Source organism: Heptranchias perlo, chromosome 17, assembly GCF_035084215.1.
Source record: "Heptranchias perlo isolate sHepPer1 chromosome 17, sHepPer1.hap1, whole genome shotgun sequence".
Lineage (NCBI taxonomy): Eukaryota > Metazoa > Chordata > Chondrichthyes > Hexanchiformes > Hexanchidae > Heptranchias > Heptranchias perlo.
In genome coordinates this window covers 54,561,618-54,587,447 of record NC_090341.1, presented here as the reverse complement: position 1 = coordinate 54,587,447, position 25,830 = coordinate 54,561,618, and the positions used below count along the sequence as shown (strand labels likewise).

At 57.1% G+C, this 25,830-nt stretch overlaps 1 protein-coding gene across 1 annotated transcript in view; it reads right to left on the bottom strand.

Annotated features, from left to right (window-relative positions):
- The window catches only part of LOC137333938 (cadherin-related family member 4-like), a 223,632-nt gene that overhangs the window by 174,090 nt on the left and 23,712 nt on the right, over positions 1–25,830 (bottom strand). The window lies entirely within an intron of this gene.

Below are 25,830 nucleotides of genomic sequence, written 5' to 3'. Positions count from 1 at the left end.
GGAGAGCATTGGAATAGTCAAGTCTAGAGGTAACAAAGGCATGGATGAGGGTTTCAGCAGAAGATGGGCTGAGGCAGGGACTGAGATGGGCAACGTGGTGGAGGTGGAAGGAGGCGGTCTTTGTGATGGAGAGGATATGTGGTGGGAAGCTCAGCTCGGGGTCAAATAGGGCATCGAGGTTGTGAACAATTTGGTTTAGCCTGAGACAGTGGTTGAGGAGAAGGATGGAATTGGTGGGAAGGGTACAGAGTTTATGGCAAGGACTGAAGACAATGGCTTCGGTCTTCCCAATCTAACTGGAAGAAACTGTAGGTCATTCAAGACTTGATGTTGAACCAGCAGTTTGACAACACAGAGGCAGTGGAGGGGTTGTGAGAGGAGCTGGGAGAGATGGTTGTCTTCAGCATACATGTGGAAGCTGAACCCAGATCTGTGGATGATGTTGCCAAGGGGCAAGTATAGAGATGAGAAAGAGGAGAAAGCCAAGCAAGGAATCTTGGGGGACTCGAGACGGAATGGAATGGGGGTAGAAGGAGAAGCTATTGGTGGAGATGCTCTGGCTACGATTCAAAAGGTAAAAGTAGAACCAAATGAGGCAGTCGAACGTGTCGAAGGCCGGAGAGAGGTCGAGAAGGAATAATTTACCACGGTCACAGTCACAGAGGACGTCATTTGTGACTGTGATTCGGGCCATTTCAGCACTGTGGCAGGGATGGAAACCTGATTGGAGGGATTCAAACAGGAAGATGCGGGAAAGATGGGCACAGATTTAGGAGGAGATAAAACGTTCAAGGACTCTGGAGAGGAAAGGGAGGTTGGAGATGGGGCGGTAGTTTGCAAGGACAGAGGGGTCAAGGGTGGATTTTTGGAGGAGGATGGTAATGACGGTGAGAACGGGACATTATCGAAGAAAAGAAAACCATTTACAATGTCAGCTAGTAAGAAGGCCAGGAAGGGAATTCCTTTGCGTGTATATTTGTGCGTGTATATCCACATCTGCACGTGTCTATATTAGTGAAGGTGTGTGCCTGTGTGTTTGCACAATTAAAAGGCTGAGCAGTGCAGTGCAGTTAGCCATTGTCCCTTCACTTCTGTGACTACGTTTAAAGCAGCTGCCACTGATGGGATGAAAATCTCCATTGTCTGCTGGTTGAAAACATCCGACATGAGATGGGTAAAGACAGTCTACTCCACTCCCCCAGTGAGCATGGGCCCACAGTCTAATCCAGTCCCCCAGTGAGCATGGGCCCACAGTCTAATCCAGTCCCCCAGTGAGCATGGGCCCACAGTCTAATCCAGTCCCCCAGTGAGCATGGGCCCACAGTCGAATCCAGTCCCCCAGTGAGCATGGGCCCACAGTCTAATCCAGTCCCGAGTGAGCATGGGCCCACAGTCTAATCCAGTCCCCGAGTGATCATGGGCCCACAGTCTAATCCAGTCCCCCAGTGAGCATGGGCCCACAGTCTAATCCAGTCCCCCAGTGAGCATGGGCCCACAGTCGAATCCAGTCCCCCAGTGAGCATGGGCCCACAGTCTAATCCAGTACCGAGTGAGCATGGGCCCTCAGTCTAATCCAGTCCCCCAGAGAGCATGGGCCCACAGTCTAATCCAGTCCCGAGTGAGCATGGGCCCACAGTCTAATCCAGTCCCTAGTGAGCATGGGCCCACAGTCTAATCCAGTCCCTAGTGAGCATGGGCCCACAGTCTAATCCAGTCCCTAGTGAGCATGGGCCCACAGTCTAATCCAGTCCCTAGTGAGCATGGGCCCACAGTCTAATCCAGTCCCGAGTGAGCATGGGCCCACAGTCTAATCCAGTCCCGAGTGAGCATGGGCCCACAGTCTAATCCAGTCCCTAGTGAGCATGGGCCCACAGTCTAATCCAGTCCCCCAGTGAGCATGGGCCCACAGTCTAAACCAGTCCCGAGTGAGCATGGGCCCACAGTCTAATCCAGTCCCCCAGTGAGCATGGGCCCACAGTTGAATCCAGTCCCCCAGTGAGCATGGGCCCACAGTCTAATCCAGTCCCGAGTGAGCATGGGCCCACAGTCTAATCCAGTCCCCCAGTGAGCATGGGCACACAGTCTAATCCAGTCCCTAGTGAGCATTGGCCCACAGTCTAATCCAGTCCCGAGTGAGCATGGGCCCACAGTCTAATCCAGTCCCTCGTGAGCATGGGCCCACAGTCTAATCCAGTCCCCCAGTGAGCATGGGCCCACAGTCTAATTCAGTCCCCCAGTGAGCATGGGCCCACAGTCTAATCCAGTCCCCCAGTGAGCATGGGCCCACAGTGTAATCCAGTCCCCCAGTGAGCATGGGCCCACAGTCTAATCCAGTCCCCAGTGAGCATGGGCCCACAGTCTAATCCAGTCCCTAGGGGGCATGGACCCACAGTCTAATCCAGTCCCCCAGTGAGCATGGGCCCACAGTCTAATTCAGTCCCCCAGTGAGCATGGGCCCACAGTCTAATCCAGTCCCCCAGTGAGCATGGGCCCACAGTGTAATCCAGTCCCCCAGTGAGCATGGGCCCACAGTCTAATCCAGTCCCCAGTGAGCATGGGCCCACAGTCTAATCCAGTCCCTAGGGGGCATGGACCCACAGTCTAATCCAGCCCCCAGTGAGCATAGACCCACAGTCTAATCCAGTCCACTAGTGAGCATGGGCCCACAGTCTAATCCAGTCCACTAGTGAGCATGGGCCCACAGTCTAATCCAGTCCCCCAGTGAGCACGGGCCCACAGTCGAATCCAGTCCCCCAGTGAGCATGGGCCCACAGTCGAATCCAGTCCCCCAGTGAGCATGGGCCCACAGTCGAATCCAGTCCCCCAGAGAGCATGGGCCCACAGTCTAATCCAGTCCCGAGTGAGCATGGGCCCACAGTCTAATCCAGTCCCTAGTGAGCATGGGCCCACAGTCTAATCCAGTCCCTAGTGAGCATGGGCCCACAGTCTAATCCAGTCCCCCAGTGAGCATGGGCCCACAGTCTAAACCAGTCCCGAGTGAGCATGGGCCCACAGTCTAATCCAGTCCCCCAGTGAGCATGGGCCCACAGTTGAATCCAGTCCCCCAGTGAGCATGGGCCCACAGTCTAATCCAGTCCCTCGTGAGCATGGGCCCACAGTCTAATCCAGTCCCCCAGTGAGCATGGGCCCACAGTCTAATTCAGTCCCCCAGTGAGCATGGGCCCACAGTCTAATCCAGTCCCCCAGTGAGCATGGGCCCACAGTGTAATCCAGTCCCCCAGTGAGCATGGGCCCACAGTCTAATCCAGTCCCCAGTGAGCATGGGCCCACAGTCTAATCCAGTCCCTAGGGGGCATGGACCCACAGTCTAATCCAGTCCCCCAGTGAGCATGGGCCCACAGTCGAATCCAGTCCCTAGTGAGCAAGGGCCCACAGTCTAATCCAGCCCCCAGTGAGCATAGACCCACAGTCTAATCCAGTCCACTAGTGAGCATGGGCCCACAGTCTAATCCAGTCCCCTAGTGAGCATGGGCCCACAGTCGAATCCAGTCCCCCAGTGAGCATGGGCCCACAGTCTAATCCAGTCCCCCAGTGAGCACGGGCCCACAGTCGAATCCAGTCCCCCAGTGAGCATGGGCCCACAGTCGAATCCAGTCCCCCAGTGAGCATGGGCCCACAGTCTAAACCAGTCCCGAGTGAGCATAGGCCCACAGTCTAATCCAGTCCCCCAGTGAGCATGGGCCCACAGTCTAATCCAGTCCCGAGTGAGCATAGGCCCACAGTCTAATCCAGTCCCCCAGTGAGCATGGGCCCACATTCTAATCCAGTCCCCTAGTGAGCATGGGCCCACAGTCTAATCCAGCCCCCAGTGAGCATAGACCCACAGTCTGATCCAGTCCCCCAGTGAGCATGGGCCCACAGTCTAATCCAGTCCCCCAGTGAGCATGGGCCCACAGTCTAATCCAGTCCCCCAGTGAGCATGGACCCACAGTCTAATCCAGTCCCTAGTGAGCATGGGCCCACAGTCTAATCCAGTCCCCCAGTGAGCATGGGCCCACAGTCTAATCCAGTCCCGAGTGAGCATGGGCCCACAGTCTAATCCAGTCCCTCGTGAGCATGGGCCCACAGTCTAATCCAGTCCCTAGTGAGCATGGGCCCACAGTCTAATCCAGTCCCGAGTGAGCATGGGCCCACAGTCTAATCCAGTCCCTCGTGAGCATGGGCCCACAGTCTAATCCAGTCCCCCAGTGAGCATAGGCCCACAGTCTAATCCAGTCCCCCAGTGAGCATGGGCCCACAGTCTAATCCAGTCCCGAGTGAGCATGGGCCCACAGTCTAATCCAGTCCCCTAGTGAGCATGGGCCCACAGTCTAATCCAGTCCCCCAGTGAGCATAGGCCCACAGTCTAATCCAGTCCCCCAGTGAGCATGGGCCCACAGTCTAATCCAGTTCCCCAGTGAGCATGGGCCCACAGTCTAATCCAGTCCCGAGTGAGCATGGACCCACAGTCTAATCCAGTCCCCGAGTGAGCATGGGCCCACAGTCTAATCCAGTTCCCCAGTGAGCATGGGCCCACAGTCTAATCCAGTCCCGAGTGAGCATGGACCCACAGTCTAATCCAGTCCCCCAGTGAGCATAGGCCCACAGTCTAATCCAGTCCCCCAGTGAGCATGGGCCCACAGTCTAATCCAGTCCCGAGTGAGCATGGACCCACAGTCTAATCCAGTCCCCGAGTGAGCATGGGCCCACAGTCTAATCCAGTCCCCTAGTGAGCATGGGCCCACAGTCTAATCCAGTCCCGAGTGAGCATGGACCCACAGTCTAATCCAGTCCCCGAGTGAGTATGAGCCCACAGTCTAATCCAGTCCCCCAGTGAGCATGGGCCCACAGTCTAATCCAGTCCCCGAGTGAGTATGAGCCCACAGTCTAATCCAGTCCCCAAGTGAGTATGGGCCCACAGTCTAATCCAGTCCCCCAGTAAGCATGGGCCCACAGTCTAATCCAGTCCCCTAGTGAGCATGGGCCCACAGTCTAATCCAGTCCCCGAGTGAGCATGGGCCCACAGTCTAATCCAGTCCCCGAGTGAGCATGGGCCCACAGTCTAATCCAGTCCCCTAGTGAGCATGGGCCCACAGTCTAATCCAGTCCCCTAGTGAGCATGGGCCCACAGTCTAATCCAGTCCCCGAGTGAGCATGGGCCCACAGTCTAATCCAGTCCCCTAGTGAGCATGGGCCCACAGTCTAATCCAGTCCCCGAGTGAGCATGGGCCCACAGTCTAATCCAGTCCCCTAGTGAGCATGGGCCCACAGTCTAATCCAGTCCCCGAGTGAGCATGGGCCCACAGTCTAATCCAGTCCCCTAGTGAGCATGGGCCCACAGTCTAATCCAGTCCCCGAGTGAGCATGGGCCCACAGTCTAATCCAGTCCCGAGTGAGCATGGGCCCACAGTCTAATCCAGTCCCCAAGTGAGTATGAGCCCACAGTCTAATCCAGTCCCGAGTGAGCATGGGCCCACAGTCTAATCCAGTCCCCGAGTGATCATGGGCCCACAGTCTAATCCAGTCCCCAAGTGAGCATGGGCCCACAGTCTAATCCAGTCCCCAAGTGAGCATGGGCCCTCAGTCTAATCCAGTCCCCCAGAGAGCATGGGCCCACAGTCTAATCCAGTCCCGAGTGAGCATGGGCCCACAGTCTAATCCAGTCCCTAGTGAGCATGGGCCCACAGTCTAATCCAGTCCCCCAGTGAGCATGGGCCCACAGTCTAATCCAGTCCCCCAGTGAGCATGGGCCCACAGTCGAATCCAGTCCCCCAGTGAGCATGGGCTCACAGTCTAATCCAGTTCCCCAGTGAGCATGGGCCCACAGTCTAATCCAGTCCCCCAGTGAGCATGGGCCCACAGTGTAATCCAGTCCCCCAGTGAGCATGGGCCCACAGTCGAATCCAGTCCCCCAGTGAGCATGGGCTCACAGTCTAATCCAGTTCCCCAGTGAGCATGGGCCCACAGTCTAATCCAGTCCCCCAGTGAGCATGGACCCACAGTCTAATCCAGTCCCCCAGTGAGCATGGGCCCACAGTCTAATCCAGTCCCCCAGTGAGCATGGGCCCACAGTCTAATCCAGTCCCCCAGTGAGCATGGGCCCACAGTCTAATCCAGTCCCCCAGTGAGCATGGGCCCACAGTCTAAACCAGTCCCGAGTGAGCATAGGCCCACAGTCTAATCCAGTCCCCCAGTGAGCATGGGCCCACAATCTAATCCAGTCCCCCAGTGAGCATGGGCCCACAGTTGAATCCAGTCCCCCAGTGAGCATGGGCCCACAATCTAATCCAGTCCCCCAGTGAGCATGGGCCCACAGTTGAATCCAGTCCCCCAGTGAGCATGGGCCCACAGTCTAATCCAGTCCCCCAGTGAGCATGGGCCCACAGTGTAATCCAGTCCCCTAGTGAGCATGGGCCCACAGTCTAATCCAGTCCCGAGTGAGCATGGGCCCACAGTCTAATCCAGTCCCCCAGTGAGCATGGGCCCACAGTTGAATCCAGTCCCCCAGTGAGCATGGGCCCACAATCTAATCCAGTCCCCCAGTGAGCATGGGCCCACAGTTGAATCCAGTCCCCCAGTGAGCATGGGCCCACAGTCTAATCCAATCCCCCAGTGAGCATGGGCCCACAGTCTAATCCAGTCCCGAGTGAGCATGGGCCCACAGTCTAATCCAGTCCCCCAGTGAGCATGGGCACACAGTCTAATCCAGTCCCGAGTGAGCATGGGCCCACAGTCTAATCCAGTCCCTCGTGAGCATGGGCCCACAGTCTAATCCAGTCCCCCAGTGAGCATGGGCCCACAGTCTAATCCAGTCCCCCAGTGAGCATGGGCCCACAGTTGAATCCAGTCCCCCAGTGAGCATGGGCCCACAGTCTAATCCAGTCCCGAGTGAGCATGGGCCCACAGTCTAATCCAGTCCCCCAGAGAGCATGGGCCCACAGTCTAATCCAGTCCCTAGTGAGCATGGGCCCACAGTCTAATCCAGTCCCCCAGTGAGCATGGGCCCACAGTCTAATCCAGTCCCCAGTGAGCATGGGCCCACAGTCTAATCCAGTCCCTAGTGAGCAAGGGCCCACAGTCTAATCCAGCCCCCAGTGAGCATAGACCCACAGTCTAATCCAGTCCCCGAGTGAGCCTGGGCCCTCAGTCTAATCCTGTCCCCCAGTGAGCATGGGCCCACAGTCTAATCCAGTCCCCAGTGAGCATGGGCCCACAGTCTAATCCAGTCCCCCAGAGAGCATGGGCCCACAGTCGAATCCAGTCCCCCAGTGAGCATGGGCCCTCAGTCTAATCCAGTCCCCCAGTGAGCATGGGCCTACAGTCTAATCCTGTCCCCCAGTGAGCATGGGCCCACAGTCTAATCCAGTCCCCAGTGAGCATGGGCCCACAGTCTAATCCAGTCCCCCAGAGAGCATGGGCCCACAGTCTAATCCAGTCCCGAGTGAGCATGGGCCCACAGTCTAATCCAGTCCCCTATAGAGCATGGGCCCACAGTCTAATCCAGTCCCCTATAGAGCATGGGCCCACAGTCTAATCCAGTCCCCCAGTGAGCCTGGGCCCACAGTCTAATCCAGTCCCCCAGTGAGCATGGGCCCACAGTCTAATCCAGTCCCTAGTGAGCATGGGCCCACAGTCTAATCCAGTCCCCGAGTGAGAATGGACCCACAGTCTAATCCAGTCCCCCAGTGAGCATGGGCCCACAGTCCAATCCAGCCCCCTAGTGCTCATGGGCCCACAGTCTATTCCAGTCCCCCAGTGAGCATGGGCCCACAATCTAATCCAGTCCCTAGTGAGCATGGACCCACAGTCTAATCCAGTCCCCCCAGTGAGCATGGGCCCACAGTCTAATCCTGTCCCGAGTGAGCATGGGCCCACAGTCGAATCCAGTCCCCCAGTGAGCATGGGCCCACAGTCTAATCCAGTCCCCCAGTGAGCATGGGCCCACAGTCTAATCCAGTCGCTAGTGAGCATGGGCCCACAGTCTAATCCAGTCCCCCAGTGAGCATGGGCCCACAGTCTAATCCAGTCGCTAGTGAGCATGGGCCCACAGTCTAATCCAGTTCCCCAGTGAGCATGGGCCCACAGTCTAATCCAGTTCCCCAGTGAGCATGGGCCCACAGTCTAATCCAGTTCCCCAGTGATCATGGGCCCACAGTCCAATCCAGTTCCCCAGTGAGCATGGGCCCACAGTCTAATCCAGTTCCCCAGTGAGCATGGGCCCACAGTCTAATCCAGTCACCCAGTGAGCATGGGCACACAGTCGAATCCAGTCCCCCAGTGAGCATGGGCCCACAGTCTAATCCAGTCACCCAGTGAGCATGGGCCCACAGTCTAATCCAGTCACCCAGTGAGCATGGGCCCACAGTCTAATCCAGTCCCCCAGTGAGCATGGGCCCACAGTCTAATCCAATCCCCCAGTGAGCATGGGCCCACAGTCTAATCCAGTCACCCAGTGAGCATGGGCACACAGTCGAATCCAGTCCCCCAGTGAGCATGGGCCCACAGTCTAATCCAATCCCCCAGTGAGCATGGGCCCACAGTCTAATCCAGTCACCCAGTGAGCATGGGCCCACAGTCTAATCCAATCCCCCAGTGAGCATGGGCCCACAGTCTAATCCAGTCACCCAGTGAGCATGGGCACACAGTCTAATCCAATCCCCCAGTGAGCATGGGCACACAGTCGAATCCAGTCCCCCAGTGAGCATGGGCCCACAGTCGAATCCAATCCCCCAGTGAGCATGGGCCCACAGTCTAATCCAATCCCCCAGTGAGCATGGGCCCACAGTCTAATCCAATCCCCCAGTGAGCATGGGCCCACAGTCGAATCCAGTCCCCCAGTGAGCATGGGCCGACAGTCTAATCCAATCCCCCAGTGAGCATGGGCCCACAGTGTAATCCAGTCTCCGAGTGAGCATGGGCCCACATCTAATCCAGTCCCCTGGTGAGCATGGGCCCACAGTCGAATCCAGTCCCCCAGTGAGCATGGGCCCACAGTCTAATCCAGTCTCCGAGTGAGCATGGGCCCACATCTAATCCAGTCCCCTGGTGAGCATGGGCCCACAGTCGAATCCAGTCCCCCAGAGAGCATGGGCCCACAATCTAAACCAGTCCCTAGTGAGCATGGGCCCACAGTCTAATCCAGTCCCCCAGTGAGCATGGGCCCACAGTCTAATCCAGTCCCCCAGTGAGCATGGGCCCACAGTCTAATCCAGTCCCACCGTGAGCATGGGCCCACAGTCTAATCCAGTCGCTAGTGAGCATAGGCCCACAGTCTAATCCAGTCCCCCAGTGAGCATAGGCCCACAGTCTAATCCAGTCCCCCAATGAGCATGGACCCACAGTTGAATCCAGTCCCCCAGTGAGCATGGGCCCACAGTCTAATCCAGTCCCGAGTGAGCATGGGCCCACAGTCTAATCCAGTCCCCCAGTGAGCATGGACCCACAGTCTAATCCAGTCCCTAGTGAGCATGGGCCCACAGTCTAATCCAGTCCCGAGTGAGCATGGGCCCACAGTCTAATCCAGTCCCTAGTGAGCATGGGCCCACAGTCTAATCCAGTCCCCCAGTGAGCATGGACCCACAGTCTAATCCAGACGCTAGTGAGCATGGGCCCACAGTCGAATCCAGTCCCCCAGTGAGCATGGGCCCACAGTCTAATCCAGTCCCTAGTGAGCATGGGCCCTCAGTCTAATCCAGTCCCCTAGTGAGCATGGGCCCACAGTCTAATCCAGTCCCCCAGTGAGCATGGACCCACAGTCTAATCCAGACGCTAGTGAGCATGGGCCCACAGTCGAATCCAGTCCCCCAGTGAGCATGGACCCACAGTCTAATCCAGTCCCCTAGTGAGCATGGGACCACAGTCGAATCCAGTCCCCCAGTGAGCATGGGCCCACAGTCTAATCCAGTCCCTAGTGAGCATGGGCCCACAGTCTAATCCAGTCCCCCAGTGAGCTTCGGCCCACAATCTAATCCTGTCCCGAGTGAGCATGGGCCCACAGTCTAATCCAGTTCCCCAGTGAGCATGGGCCGACAGTCTAATCCAGTCCCCTAGTGAGCATGGGCCCACAGTCTTATCCAGTCCCCCAGTGAGCATGGGCCCACAGTGTAATCCAGTCCCCCAGTGAGCATGGGCCCACAGTCTAAACCAGTCCCTAGTGAGCATGGGCCCACAGTGTAATCCAGTCCCCCAGTGAGCATGGGCCCACAGTCTAATCCAGTCCCCCAGTGAGCATGGACCCACAGTGTAATCCAGTCCCCCAGTGAGCATGGGCCCACAGTCTAATCCAGTCACCCAGTGAGCATGGGCCCACAGTGTAATCCAGTCCCCCAGTGAGCATGGGCCCACAGTCTAATCCAGTCCCCCAGTGAGCATGGGCCCACAGTCTAATCCAGTCTCCGAGTGAGCATGGGCCCACATCTAATCCAGTCCCCTGGTGAGCATGGGCCCACAGTCTAATCCAGTCCCCCAGTGAGCATGGGCCCACAGTCTAATCCAGTCCCCGAGTTAGAATGGGCCCACAGTCTAATCCAGTCCCCCAGTGAGCATGGGCCCACAGTCTAATCCAGTCCCCGAGTGAGAATGGGCCCACAGTCTAATCCAGTCCCCGAGTGAGAATGGGCCCACAGTCTAATCCAGTCCCCTAGTGAGCATGGGCCCACAGTCTAATCCAGTCCCCCAGTGAGCATGGGCCCACAGTCTAATCCAGTCCCCCAGTGCTCATGGGCCCACAGTCTATTCCAGTCCCCCAGTGAGCATGGGCCCACAGTCTAATCCAGTCCCTAGTGAGCATGGACCCATAGTCTAATCCAGTCCCCCCAGTGAGCATGGGCCCACAGTCTAATCCTGTCCCGAGTGAGCATGGGACCACAGTCGAATCCAGTCCCCCAGTGAGCATGGGCCCACAGTCTAATCCAGTCCCCCAGTGATCATGGGCCCACAGTCTAATCCAGTCCCCCAGTGAGCATGGGCCCACAGTCGAATCCAGTCCCCCAGTGAGCATGGGCCCACAGTCTAATCCAGTCCCCCAGTGAGCATGGGCCCACAGTCTAATCCAGTTCCCCAGTGAGCATGGGCCCACAGTCTAATCCAGTCCCCTGGTGAGCATGGGCCCACAGTCTAATCCAGTCCCCCAGTGAGCATGGGCCCACAATCTAATCCTGTCCCGAGTGAGCATGGGCCCACAGTCTAATCCAGTCCCCCAGTGAGCTTGGGCCCACAGTCTAATCCAGTTCCCCAGTGAGCATGGGCCCACAGTCTAATCCAGTTCCCCAGTGAGCATGGGCCCACAGTCTAATCCAGTCCCCTAGTGAGCATGGACCCACAGTCTAATCCAGTCCCCCAGTGAGCATGGGCCCACAGTCTTATCCAGTCCCCCAGTGAGCATGGGCCCACAGTGTAATCCAGTCCCCCAGTGAGCATGGGCCCACAGTCTAAACCAGTCCCTAGTGAGCATGGGCCCACAGTGTAATCCAGTCCCCCAGTGAGCATGGGCCCACAGTCTAATCCAGTCCCCCAGTGAGCATGGACCCACAGTGTAATCCAGTCCCCCAGTGAGCATGGGCCCACAGTGTAATCCAGTCCCCCAGTGAGCATGGACCCACAGTCGAATCCAGTTCCGAGTGAGCATGGGCCCACAGTCTAATCCAGTCCCCCAGTGAGCATGGGCCCACAGTCTAATCCAGTCTCCGAGTGAGCATGGGCCCACATCTAATCCAGTCCCCTGGTGAGCATGGGCCCACAGTCTAATCCAGTCCCCCAGTGAGCATGGGCCCACAGTCTAATCCAGTCCCCGAGTTAGAATGGGCCCACAGTCTAATCCAGTCCCCCAGTGAGCATGGGCCCACAGTCTAATCCAGTCCCCGAGTGAGAATGGGCCCACAGTCTAATCCAGTCCCCGAGTGAGAATGGGCCCACAGTCTAATCCAGTCCCCGAGTGAGAATGGGCCCACAGTCTAATCCAGTCCCCTAGTGAGCATGGGCCCACAGTCTAATCCAGTCCCCCAGTGAGCATGGGCCCACAGTCCAATCCAGTCCCCCAGTGAGCTTGGGCCCACAGTCTAATCCAGTCCCCCAGTGAGCATGGACCCACAGTCTAATCCAGTCACCCAGTGAGCATGGGCCCACAGTGTAATCCAGTCCCCCAGTGAGCATGGACCCACAGTCGAATCCAGTTCCGAGTGAGCATGGGCCCACAGTCTAATACAGTCCCCCAGTGAGCATGGGCCCACAGTCTAATCCAGTCTCCGAGTGAGCATGGGCCCACATCTAATCCAGTCCCCTGGTGAGCATGGGCCCACAGTCTAATCCAGTCCCCGAGTGAGAATGGGCCCACAGTCTAATCCAGTCCCCGAGTGAGAATGGGCCCACAGTCTAATCCAGTCCCCCAGTGAGCATGGGCCCACAGTCCAATCCAGCCCCCAAGTGCTCATGGGCCCACAGTCTAATCCAGTTCCCCAGTGAGCATGGGCCCACAGTCTAATCCAGTTCCCCAGTGAGCATGGGCCCACAGTCTAATCCAGTCCCCCAGTGAGCATGGGCCCACAGTCTAATCCAGTCCCCCAGTGAGCATGGGCCCACAGTCTAATCCAGTCTCCCAGTGAGCATGGGCCCACATCTAATCCAGTCCCCTGGTGAGCATGGGCCCACAGTCTAATCCAGTCCCCCAGTGAGCATGGGCCCACAGTCTAATCCAGTCCCTCGTGAGCATGGGCCCACAGTCTAATCCAGTCCCCCAGTGTGCATGGGCCCACAGTCTAATCCAGCCCCCTCGTGCTCATGGGCCCACAGTCTAATCCAGTCCCCCAGTGAGCATGGGCCCACAGTCTAATCCAGTCCCCAGTGAGCATGAGCCCACAGTCTAATCCAGTCCCCAGTGAGCATGAGCCCACAGTCTAATCCAGTCCCCCAGTGAGCATGGGCCCACAGTCTAATCCAGTCCCCCAGTGTGCATGGGCCCACAGTCTAATCCAGTCCCCCAGTGAGCATGGGCCCACAGTCTAATCCAGTCCCGAGTGAGCATGGGCCCACAGTCTAATCCAGTCCCCAGTGAGCATGGGCCCACAGTCTAATCCAGTCCCCCAGTGAGCATGGGCCCACAGTCTAATCCAGTCCCCCAGTGAGCATGGGCCCACAGTCTAATCCAGTTCCCCAGTGAGCATGGGCCCACAGTCTAATCCAGTCCCGAGTGAGCATGGGCCCACAGTCTAATCCAGTCCCCAGTGAGCATGGGCCCACAGTGTAATCCAGTCCCCCAGTGAGCATGGGCCCACAGTCTAATCCAGTCCCCCAGTGAGCATGGGCCCACAGTCTAATCCAGTCCCCCAGTGAGCATGGGCCCACAGTGTAATCCAGTCCCCCAGTGAGCATGGACCCACAGTCTAATCCAGTCCCCCAGTGAGCATGGGCCCACAGTCTAATCCAGTCCCCTAGTGAGCATGGGCCCACAGTGTAATCCAGTCCCCCAGTGAGCATGGGCCCACAGTGTAATCCAGTCCCCTAGTGAGCATGGGCCCACAGTGTAATCCAGTCCCCTAGTGAGCATGGGCCCACAGTGTAATCCAGTCCCCTAGTGAGCATGGGCCCACAGTGTAATCCAGTCCCCCAGTGAGCATGGACCCACAGTCTAATCCAGTCCCCCAGTGAGCATGGGCCCACAGTCTAATCCAGTCCCCCAGTGAGCATGGGCCCACAGTGTAATCCAGTCCCCCAGTGAGCATGGGCCGACAGTCTAATCCAGTCCCCTAGTGAGCATGGGCCCACAGTGTAATCCAGTCCCCCAGTGAGCATGGGCCCACAGTCTAATCCAGTCGCTAGTGAGCATGGGCCCACAGTCTAATCCAGTCACCCAGTGAGCATGGGCCCACAGTGTAATCCAGTCCCCCAGTGAGCATGGGCCCACAGTCTAATCCAGTCCCCCAGTGAGCATGGGCCCACAGTGTAATCCAGTCCCCCAGTGAGCATGGACCCACAGTCGAATCCAGTCTCCGAGTGAGCATGGGCCCACAGTCTAATCCAGTCCCCGAGTGAGCATGGGCCCACAGTCTAATCCAGTCCCCCAGTGAGCATGGGCCCACAGTCTAATCCAGCCCCCTAGTGCTCATGGGCCCACAGTCTATTCCAGTCCCCCAGTGAGCATGGGCCCACAGTCCAATCCAGTCCCTAGTGAGCATGGACCCACAGTCTAATCCAGTCCCCCCAGTGAGCATGGGCCCACAGTCTAATCCTGTCCCGAGTGAGCATGGGCCCACAGTCTAATCCTGTCCCTAGTGAGCATGGACCCACAGTCGAATCCAGTCCCCCCAGTGAGCATGGGCCCACAGTCTAATCCAGTCCCCCAGTGAGCATGGGCCCACAGTCTAATCCAGTCCCCCAGTGAGCATGGGCCCACAGTCTAATCCAGTTCCCCAGTGAGCATGGGCCCACAGTCTAATCCAGTCCCCCAGTGAGCATGGGCCCACAGTCTAATCCAGTTCCCCAGTGAGCATGGGCCCACAGTCTAATCCAGTCCCCCAGTGAGCATGGGCCCACAGTCTAATCCAGTCTCCGAGTGAGCATGGGCCCACATCTAATCCAGTCCCCTGGTGAGCATGGGCCCACAGTCTAATCCAGTCTCCCAGTGAGCATGGGCCCACAGTCTAATCCAGTCCCCGAGTGAGAATGGGCCCACAGTCTTATCCAGTCCCTCGTGAGCATGGGCCCACAGTCTAATCCAGTCCCCCAGTGTGCATGGGCCCACAGTCTAATCCAGTCCCACCGTGAGCATGGGCCCACAGTCTAATCCAGCCCCCTCGTGCTCATGGGCCCACAGTCTAATCCAGTCCCCAGTGAGCATGAGCCCACAGTCTGATCCAGTCCCCCAGTGAGCTTCGGCCCACAGTTTAATCCAGTCCCCCAGTGAGCATGGGCCCACAGTCTAATCCAGTCCCTAGTGAGCATGGGCCCACAGTCTAATCCAGTCCCCCAGTGAGCATGGGCCCACAGTCTAATCCAGTCCCCCAGTGAGCATGGGCCCACAGTCTAATCCAGTCCCTAGTGAGCATGGGCCCACAGTCTAATCCAGTCCCCCAGTGAGCATGGGCCCACAGTCTACTCCAGTCCCCCAGTGAGCTTCGGCCCACAATCTAATCCTGTCCCTAGTGAGCATGGGCCCACAGTCTAATCCAGTCCCCCAGTGAGCATGGACCCACAGTCTAATCCAGTCGCTAGTGAGCATGGGCCCACAGTCTAATCCAGTCCCCCAGTGAGCATGGGCCCACAGTCTAATCCAGTCCCCCAGTGAGCATGGGCCCACAGTCGAATCCAGTCCCCCAGTGAGCATGGGCCCACAGTCTAATCCAGTCCCCCAGTGAGCATGGGCCCACAGTCTAATCCAGTCCCCCAGTGAGCATGGGCCCACAGTCTAATCCAGTCCCCCAGTGAGCATGAGCCCACAGTCTAATCCAGTCCCCCAGTGAGCATGGGCCCACAGTCTAATCCAGTCCCCCAGTGAGCATGGGCCCACAGTCGAATCCAGTCCCCCAGTGAGCATGGGCCCACAGTCTAATCCAGTCACCCAGTGAGCATGGGCCCACTGTGTAATCCAGTCCCCCAGTGAGCATGGACCCACAGTCGAATCCAGTCCCGAGTGAGCATGGGCCCACAGTCTAATCCAGTCCCTAGTGAGCATGGGCCCACAGTCTAATCCAGTCTCCGAGTGAGCATGGGCCCACATCTAATCCAGTCCCCTGGTGAGCATGGGCCCACAGTCTAATCCAGTCCCCGAGTGAGAATGGGCCCACAGTCTAATCCAGTCCCCCAGTGAGCATGGGCCCACAGTCTAATCCAGTCCCCGAGTGAGAATGGGCCCTCAGTCTAATCCAGTCCCCCAGTGAGCATGGGCCCACAGTCTAATCCAGTCCCCTGGTGAGCATGGGCCCACAGTCTAATCCAGTCCCCGAGTGAGAATGGGCCCACAGTCTAATCCAGTTCCCCTGTGAGCATGGGCCCACAGTCTAATCCAGTCCCCGAGTGAGCATGGGCCCACAGTCTAATCCAGTCCCCCAGTGAGCATGGGCCCACAGTCTAATCCAGTCCCCCAGTGAGCATGGGCCCACAGTCTAATCCAGTCCCCTAGTGAGCATGGGCCCACAGTCTAATCCAGTCCCCCAGTGAGCATGGGCCCACAGTCCAATCCAGCCCCCTAGTGCTCATGGGCCCACAGTCTATTCCAGTCCCCCAGTGAGCATGGGCCCACAGTCTAATCCAGTCCCTGGTGAGCATGGACCCACAGTCTAATCCAGTCCCCCCAGTGAGCATGGGCCCACAGTCCAATCCTGTCCCGATTGAGCATGGGCCCACAGTATAATCCTGTCCCTCGTGAGCATGGACCCACAGTCGAATCCAGTCCCCCAGTGAGCATGGGCCCACAGTCGAATCCAGTCCCCCAGTGAGCATGGGCCCACAGTCTAATCCAGTTCCCCAGTGAGCATGGGCCCACAGTCTAATCCAGTTCCCCAGTGAGCATGGGCCCACAGTCTAATCCAGTTCCCCAGTGAGCATGGGCCCACAGTCTAATCCAGTCCCCCAGTGAGCATGGGCCCACAGTCTAATCCAGTCCCCCAGTCAGCATGGGCCCACAGTCTAATCCAGTTCCCCAGTGAGCATGGGCCCACAGTCGAATCCAGTCCCGAGTGAGCATGGGCCCACAGTCGAATCCAGTCCCGAGTGAGCATGGGCCCACAGTCGAATCCAGTCCCGAGTGAGCATGGGCCCACAGTCTAATCCAGTCCCCCAGTGAGCATGGGCCCACAGTCTAATCCAGTCCCCCAGTGAGCATGGACCCACAGTCTAATCCAGTCCCCCAGTGAGCATGGGCCCACAGTCGAATCCAGTCCCGAGTGAGCATGGGCCCACAGTCTAATCCAGTCCCCCAGTGAGCATGGGCCCACAGTCTAATCCAGTCTCCGAGTGAGCATGGGCCCACAGTCTAATCCAGTCCCCCAGTGAGCATGGGCCCACAGTCTAATCCAGTCCCCCAGTGAGCATGGGCCCACAGTCTAATCCAGTCTCCGAGTGAGCATGGGCCCACAGTCTAATCCAGTCCCCCAGTGAGCATGGGCCCACAGTCTAATCCAGTCCCCCAGTGAGCATGGGCCCACAGTCTAATCCAGTCCCCCAGTGAGCATGGGCCCACAGTCTAATCCAGTCCCCCAGTGAGCATGGGCCCACAGTCTAATCCAGTCTCCGAGTGAGCATGGGCCCACAGTCGAATCCAGTCCCGAGTGAGCATGGGCCCACAGTCGAATCCAGTCCCGAGTGAGCATGGGCCCACAGTCTAATCCAGTCCCCCAGTGAGCATGGGCCCACAGTCTAATCCAGTCCCCCAGTGAGCATGGGCCCACAGTCTAATCCAGTCCCCCCAGTGAGCATGGGCCCACAGTCTAATCCAGTCCCGAGTGAGCATGGGCCCACAGTCGAATCCAGTCCCGAGTGAGCATGGACCCACAGTCGAATCCAGTCCCCCAGTGAGCATGGGCCCACAGTCTAATCCAGTCCCCCCAGTGAGCATGGGCCCACAGTCTAATCCAGTCCCGAGTGAGCATGGGCCCACAGTCGAATCCAGTCCCGAGTGAGCATGGACCCACAGTCGAATCCAGTCCCCCAGTGAGCATGGGCCCACAGTCGAATCCAGTCCCGAGTGAGCATGGGCCCACAGTCTAATCCAGTCCCCCAGTGAGCATGGGCCCACAGTCTAATCCAGTCCCCCAGTGAGCATGGGCCCACAGTCTAATCCAGTCTCCGAGTGAGCATGGGCCCACAGTCGAATCCAGTCCCGAGTGAGCATGGGCCCACAGTCTAATCCAGTCCCCCAGTGAGCATGGGCCCACAGTCTAATCCAGTCCCCCAGTGAGCATGGGCCCACAGTCTAATCCAGTCCCCCAGTGAGCATGGGCCCACAGTCTAATCCAGTCTCCGAGTGAGCATGGGCCCACAGTCGAATCCAGTCCCGAGTGAGCATGGGCCCACAGTCGAATCCAGTCCCGAGTGAGCATGGACCCACAGTCGAATCCAGTCCCCCAGTGAGCATGGGCCCACAGTCTAATCCAGTCCCCCAGTGAGCATGGGCCCACAGTCTAATCCAGTCTCCGAGTGAGCATGGGCCCACAGTCGAATCCAGTCCCGAGTGAGCATGGGCCCACAGTCTAATCCAGTCCCCCAGTGAGCATGGGCCCACAGTCTAATCCAGTCTCCGAGTGAGCATGGGCCCACAGTCGAATCCAGTCCCGAGTGAGCATGGGCCCACAGTCGAATCCAGTCCCGAGTGAGCATGGACCCACAGTCTAATCCAGTCCCCCAGTTATGTTACTGGGCTAGTAATCCAGAGGCCTGGACTAAAATCCAGAGTCATGAGTTCAAATCCCGCCACGGCAGCTGGCGAATTTAAATTCAATTAATTGATTTAAAAAATTCAATTAATTAAATAAAAAAATCTGGAATTAAAATACTAGTATCAGGAATGGTGGCCATGAAACTACCGGATTGTCGTAAAAACCCATCTGGTTCACTAATATCCTTCAGGGAAGGAAACCTGCCGTCCTTACCCGGTCTGGCCGATATGTGACTCCAGACCCACAGCAATGTGGTTGATTCTTAATTGCCCTCTGAAATGGCCTAGCAAGCCACTCAGTTGTAAAATCTCGCCACGAAAAGTCATAATAAGAATAAAACCGGACGGACCACTCGGCACCGGACACGACAACGGCAAAACACCAAGTCCAGTCGACCCTGCAAGGTCCTCCTTACTAACATCTGGGGACTTGTGCCAAAATTGGGAGAGCTGTCCCACAGACTAGTCAAGCAACAGCCTGACATAGCCATACTCACAGAATCATATCTTTCAGCCAACGTCCCAGACTCTTCCATCACCATCCCAGGGTATGTCCTGTCCCACCGGCAGGACAGACCCACCAGAGGTGGCGGTACAATGATATACAGTCAGGAGGGAGTTGCCCTGGGAGTCCTCAACATTGACTCCGGACCCCATGAAATCTCATGGCATCAGGTCAAACATGGGCAAGGAAACCTCCTGCTGATTACCACCTACCGTCCTCCCTCAGCTGATGAATCAGTCCTCCTCCATGTTGAACATCACTTGGAGGAAGCACTGAGGGTAGCAAGGGCACAAAATGTTCTCTGGGTGGGGGACTTCAATGTTCATCACCAAGAGTGGCTCGGTAGCACCACTACTGACCGAGCTGGCCGAGTCCTGAAGGACATAGCTGCCAGACTGGGCCTGCGGCAGGTGGTGAGCGAACCAACACGAGGGAAAAACTTACTTGACCTCGTCCTCACCAATCTACCTGTCGCAAATGCATCTGTCCATGACAGTATTGGTAGGAGTGACCACCGCACAGTCCTCGTGGAGATGAAATCCCGTCTTCGCACTGAGGACACCATCCAACGTGTTGTGTGGCACTACCACCATGCTAAATGGGATAGATTCAGAACAGATCTAGCAGCTCAAAACTGGGCATCCATGAGGCGCTGTGGGCCATCAGCAGCAGCAGAATTGTATTCCAGCACAATCTGTAACCTCATGGCCCGGCATATTCCTCACTCTACCATTACCAACAAGCCAGGGGATCAACCCTGGTTCAATGAGGAGTGTAGAAGAGCATGCCAGGAGCAGCACCAGGCGTACCTAAAAATGAGGTGCCAACCTGGTGAAGCTACAACTCAGGACTACATGCATGCTAAACAGCGGAAGCAACATGCTATTGACAGAGCTAAGCGATTCCACAACCAACGGATCAGATCAAAGCTCTGCAGTCCTGCCACATCCAGTCGTGAATGGTGGTGGACAATTAAACAACTAACGGGAGGAGGAGACTCTGTAAACATCCCCATTCTCAATGATGGCGGAGTCCAGCACGTGAGTGCAAAAGACAAGGCTGAAGCGTTTGCAACCATCTTCAGCCAGAAGTGCCGAGTGGATGATCCATCTCGGCCTCCTCCCGATATCCCCACCATCACGGAAGCCAGTCTTCGGCCAATTCGATTCACTCCACGTGATATCAAGAAACGGCTGAGTGCACTGGATACAGCAAAGGCTATGGGCCCCGACAACATCCCAGCTGTAGTACTGAAGACTTGTGCTCCAGAACTAGCTGCGCCTCTAGCCAAGCTGTTCCAGTACAGCGACAACACTGGCATCCACCCGACAATGTGGAAAATTGCCCAGGTATGTCCTGTCCACAAAAAGCAGGACAAATCCAATCCGGCCAATTACCGTCCCATCAGTCTACTCTCAATCATCAGCAAAGTGATGGAAGGTGTCGTCGACAGTGCTATCAAGCGGCACTTACTCACCAATAACCTGCTCACCGATGCTCAGTTTGGGTTCCGCCAGGACCACTCGGCTCCAGACCTCATTACAGCCTTGGTCCAAACATGGACAAAAGAGCTGAATTCCAGAGGTGAGGTGAGAGTGACTGCCCTTGACATCAAGGCAGCATTTGACCGAGTGTGGCACCAAGGAGCCCTTGTAAAATTGAAGTCAATGGGAATCAGGGGGAAAACTCTCCAGTGGCTGGAGTCATACCTAGCACAAAGGAAGATGGTAGTGGTTGTTGGAGGCCAAACATCTCAGCCCCAGGTCATTGCTGCAGGAGTTCCTCAGGGCAGTGTCCTAGGCCCAACCATCTTCAGCTGCTTCATCAATGACCTTGCCTCCATCATAAGGTCAGAAATGGGGATGTTCGCTGATGACTGCACAGTGTTCAGTTCAATTCGCAACCCCTCAGATAATGAAGCAGTCCATGCCCGCATGCAGCAAGACCTGGACAACATCCAGGCTTGGGCTCATAAGTGGCAAATAACATTCGCGACAGATAAGTGCCAGGCAATGACCATCTCCAACACGAGAGAGTCCAACCACCTTCCCTTGACATTCAACGGCATTACCATCGCCGAATCCCCCACCATCAACATCCTGGGGGTCACCATTGACCAGAAACTTAACTGGACCAGCCATATAAATACTGTGGCTACGAGAGCAGGTCAGAGGCTGGGTATTCTGCGGCGAGTGACTCACCTCCTGACTCCCCAAAGCCTTTCCACCATCTACAAGGCACAAGTCAGGAGTGTGATGGAATACTCTCCACTTGCCTGGATGAGTGCAGCTCCAACAACACTCAAGAAGCTCGACACCATCCAGGACAAAGCAGCCCGCTTGATTGGCACCCCATCCACCACCCTAAACATTCACTCCCTTCACCACCGGCACACTGTGGCTGCAGTGTGCACCATCCACAGGATGCACTGCAGCAACTCGCCAAGGCTTCTTCGACAGCACCTCCCAAACCCGCGACCTCTACCACCTAGTAGGATAAGGGCAGCAGGCACATGGGAACAACACCACCTGCACGTTCCCCTCCAAGTCACACACCATCCCGACTTGGAAATATATCGCCGTTCCTTCATCGTCGCTGGGTCAAAATCCTGGAACTCCCTTCCTAACAGCACTGTGGGAGAACCTTCACCACACGGACAGCAGCGGTTCAAGAAGGCGGCTCACCACCACCTTCTCGAGGGCAATTAGGGATGGGCAATAAATGCCGGCCTCGCCAGCGACGCCCACATCCCGTGAATGAATTTTTTTTAAAAAGTCCCCCAGTGAGCATGGGCCCACAGTCTAATCCAGTCCCCAGTGAGCATGGGCCCACAGTCTAATCCAGTCCCCCAGTGAGCATGGGCCAACAGTCGAATCCAGTCCCCCAGTGAGCATGGGCCCACAGTCTAATCCAGTCCCCCAGTGAGCATGGGCCCACAGTCTAATCCAGTCGCTAGTGAGAATGGGCCCACAGTCTAATCCAGTCCCCCAGAGAGCATGGGCCCACAGTCTAATCCAGTCCCTCGTGAGCCTGGGCCCACAGTCTAATCCAGTCCCTAGTGAGCATGGGCCCACAGTCTAATCCAGTCCCCCAGTGAGCATGGGCCCACAGTCTAATCCAGTCCCCCAGTGAGCATGGGCCCACAGTCTAATCCAGTCCCCCAGTGAGCATGGACCCACAGTCTAATCCAGTCCCCCAGTGAGCATGGGCCCACAGTCTAATCCAGTCCCCCAGTGAGCATGGGCCCACAGTCTAATCCAGTCCCTCGGAGGCATGGGCCCACAGTCTAATCCAGTCCCCCAGTGAGCATGGGCCCACAGTCTAATCCAGTCCCTAGTGAGCATGGGCCCACAGTCTAATCCAGTCCCCTATAGAGCATGGGCCCACAGTCTAATCCAGTCCCCCAGTGAGCATGGGCCCACAGTCTAATGCAGTCCCTCGTGAGCATGGGCCCAGAGTCTAATCCAGTCCCCCAGTGAGCATGGGCCCACAGTCTAATCCAGTCCCCTAGTGAGCATGGGCCCACAGTCTAATCCAGTCTCCTCCTGAGCATGGGCCCACAGTCTAATCCAGTCCCTAGTGAGCATGGGCCCACAGTCTAATCCAGTCCCTGGTGAGCATGGGCCTACAGTCTAATCCAGTCCCCTAGTGAGCATGGGCCCACAGTCTAATCCAGTCCCCCAGTGAGCATGGGCCCACAGTCTAATCCAGTCCCCCAGTGAGCATGGGCCCACAGTCTAATCCAGTCCCCCAGTGATCATGGGCCCACTGTCTAATCCAGTCCCCCAGTGAGCATGGGCCCACAGTCTGATCCAGTCCCCTAGTGAGCATGGGCCCACAGTCTAATCCAGTCCCTAGTGAGCATGGGCCCACAGTCTAATCCAGTCCCTAGTGATCATGGGCCTACAGTCTAATCCAGTCCCCTAGTGAGCATGGGCCCACAGTCTAATCCAGTCCCAAGTGAGCATGGGCCCACTGTCTAATTCAGTCCCTAGTGAGCATGGGCCCACAGTCTATTCCACTCCCCTGGTGAGCATGGGCCCACCATCTAATCCAGTCCCGAGTGAGCATGGGCCCACAGTCTAATCCAGTCCCCTGCTGAGCATGGGCCCACAGTCTAATCCAGTCTCCCAGTGAGCATGGGCCCACAGTCTAATCCAGTCCCTAGTGAGCATGGGCCCACAGTCTAATCCAGTCCCCTGGTGAGCATGGGCCCACAGTCTAATCCAGTCTCCCAGTGAGCATGGGCCCACAGTCTAATCCAGTCCCCTGGTGAGCATGGGCCTACAGTCTAATCCAGTCCCCTGGTGAGCATGTGCCCGCAGTCTAATCCAGTCCGTAGTGAGCATGAGCCCACAGTCTAATCCAGTCCCCCAGTGAGCATGGGCCCACAGTCTAATCCAGTCCCCTAGTGAGCATGGGCCCACAGTCTAATCCAGTCCCCTCGTGAGCATGGGCCCACAGTCTAATCCAGTCCCTAGTGAGCATGGGCCTACAGTCTAATCCAGTCCCCTCGTGAGCATGGGCCCACATTCTATTCCACTCCCCTGGTGAGCATGGGCCCACCATCTAATCCAGTCCCTCGTGAGCATGGGCCCACAGTCCAATCCAGTCCCCTGGTGAGCATGGGCCCACAGTCTAATCCAGTCTCCCAGTGAGCATGGGCCCACAGTCTAATCCAGTCCCAAGTGAGCATGGGCCCTCCGTCTAATTCAGTCCCTAGTGAGCATGGGCCCACAGTCTATTCCACTCACCTGGTGAGCATGGGCCCACCATCTAATCCAGTCCCTAGTGAGCATGGGCCCACAGTCTAATCCAGTCCCCTGGTGAGCATGGGCCCACAGTCTAATCCAGTCTCCCAGTGAGCATGGGCCCACAGTCTAATCCAGTCCCTAGTGAGCATGGGCCCACAGTCTAATCCAGTCCCCTAGTGAGCATGGGCCCACAGTCTAATCCAGTCCCTAGTGAGCCTGGGCCCACAGTCTAATCCAGTCTCCTGGTGAGCATGGGCCCGCAGTCTTATCCAGTCCCTAGTGAGCATGTGCCCGCAGTCTAATCCAGTCCGTAGTGAGCATGAGCCCACAGTCTAATCCAGTCCCCCAGTGAGCATGGGCCCACAGTCTAATCCAGTCCCCTAGTAAGCATGGGCCCACAGTCTAATCCAGTCCCCTCGTGAGCATGGGCCCACAGTCTAATCCAGTCCCTAGTGAGCATGGGCCTACAGTCTAATCCAGTCCCCTCGTGAGCATGGGCCCACATTCTATTCCACTCCCCTGGTGAGCATGGGCCCACCATCTAATCCAGTCCCTCGTGAGCATGGGCCCACAGTCTAATCCAGTCCCCTGGTGAGCATGGGCCCACAGTCTAATCCAGTCTCCCAGTGAGCATGGGCCCACAGTCCAATCCAGTCCCAAGTGAGCATGGGCCCTCCGTCTAATTCAGTCCCTAGTGAGCATGGGCCCACAGTCTAATCCAGTCCCCCAGTGAGCATGGGCCCACAGTCTAATCCAGTCCCTCGGAGGCATGGACCCACAGTCTAATCCAGTCCCTAGTGAGCATGGGCCCACAGTCTAATCCAGTCCCCTATAGAGCATGGGCCCACAGTCTAATCCAGTCCCCCAGTGAGCATGGGCCCACAGTCTAATGCAGTCCCTCGTGAGCATGGGCCCAGAGTCTAATCCAGTCCCCCAGTGAGCATGGGCCCACAGTCTAATCCAGTCTCCTCCTGAGCATGGGCCCACAGTCTAATCCAGTCCCTAGTGAGCATGGGCCCACAGTGTAATCCAGTCTCCTCCTGAGCATGGGCCCACAGTCTAATCCAGTCCCCTAGTGAGCATGGGCCCACAGTCTAATCCAGTCTCCTCCTGAGCATGGGCCCACAGTCTAATCCAGTCCCTAGTGAGCATGGGCCCACAGTCTAATCCAGTCCCTAGTGAGCATGGGCCTACAGTCTAATCCAGTCCCCTAGTGAGCATGGGCCCACAGTCTAATCCAGTCCCCCAGTGAGCATGGGCCCACAGTCTAATCCAGTCCCCCAGTGAGCATGGACCCACAGTCTAATCCAGTCCCCCAGTGAGCATGGGCCCACAGTCTAATCCAGTCCCCCAGTGATCATGGGCCCACTGTCTAATCCAGTCCCCCAGTGAGCATGGGCCCACAGTCTGATCCAGTCCCCTAGTGAGCATGGGCCCACAGTCTAATCCAGTCCCTAGTGAGCATGGGCCCACAGTCTAATCCAGTCCCTAGTGATCATGGGCCTACAGTCTAATCCAGTCCCCTAGTGAGCATGGGCCCACAGTCTAATCCAGTCCCAAGTGAGCATGGGCCCACTGTCTAATTCAGTCCCTAGTGAGCATGGGCCCACAGTCTATTCCACTCCCCTGGTGAGAATGGGCCCACCATCTAATCCAGTCCCGAGTGAGCATGGGCCCTCAGTCTAATCCAGTCCCCTGCTGAGCATGGGCCCACAGTCTAATCCAGTCTCCCAGTGAGCATGGGCCCACAGTCTAATCCAGTCCCTAGTGAGCATGGGCCCACAGTCTAATCCAGTCCCCTGGTGAGCATGGGCCCACAGTCTAATCCAGTCTCCCAGTGAGCATGGGCCCACAGTCTAATCCAGTCCCCTGGTGAGCATGGGCCTACAGTCTAATCCAGTCCCCTGGTGAGCATGTGCCCGCAGTCTAATCCAGTCCGTAGTGAGCATGAGCCCACAGTCTAATCCAGTCCCCCAGTGAGCATGGGCCCACAGTCTAATCCAGTCCCCTAGTGAGCATGGGCCCACAGTCTAATCCAGTCCCCTCGTGAGCATGGGCCCACAGTCTAATCCAGTCCCTAGTGAGCATGGGCCTACAGTCTAATCCAGTCCCCTCGTGAGCATGGGCCCACATTCTATTCCACTCCCCTGGTGAGCATGGGCCCACCATCTAATCCAGTCCCTCGTGAGCATGGGCCCACAGTCTAA